Genomic DNA, 511 nt, shown 5'->3' with positions numbered 1-511 from the left:
ATGGTTAGTAAAGGTTGTTTAGCCTTCTTGGCGCATCTCAGGGATGATACTTCCAAAGTATCTTCGATTGAGTCTGTTTCGATAGTCTGTGAGTTTCTGCATATGTTTCCGGCAGACCTTCCTGGTATGCCACCGGATAGGGATATCGATTTCTGTATCAATCTGGAGTCGGGTACTCGCCCCATTTCCATCCCCCCTTATAGAATGGCTCCAGCTGAGTTAAGGGAGTTAAAGGCCCATTTTCAGGGGTTGTTAAGTAAAGGTTTCATTAGACCAAGTGCATCCCCTTGGGGAGCTCCTGTTTTATTTGTGAAGAAGAAGGATGGAAGCCTTCGGATGTGCATAGACTACAGGCAGCTGAATAAGGTAACTATTAAGAACAAGTACCATATTCCTCGAATTGATGATTTGTTCGATCAGTTACAAGGTGCCTGTGTCTTCTCTAAAATTGATCTGAGATCCGATTATCATCAATTGAAAATACGGGCAGCAGATGTGCCGAAGACTTCCT

The sequence above is a fragment of the Solanum pennellii genome, chromosome 4 (genome assembly GCF_001406875.1).
Source record: "Solanum pennellii chromosome 4, SPENNV200".
NCBI lineage: Eukaryota > Viridiplantae > Streptophyta > Magnoliopsida > Solanales > Solanaceae > Solanum > Solanum pennellii.
This window is presented reverse-complemented; position numbering follows the sequence as displayed.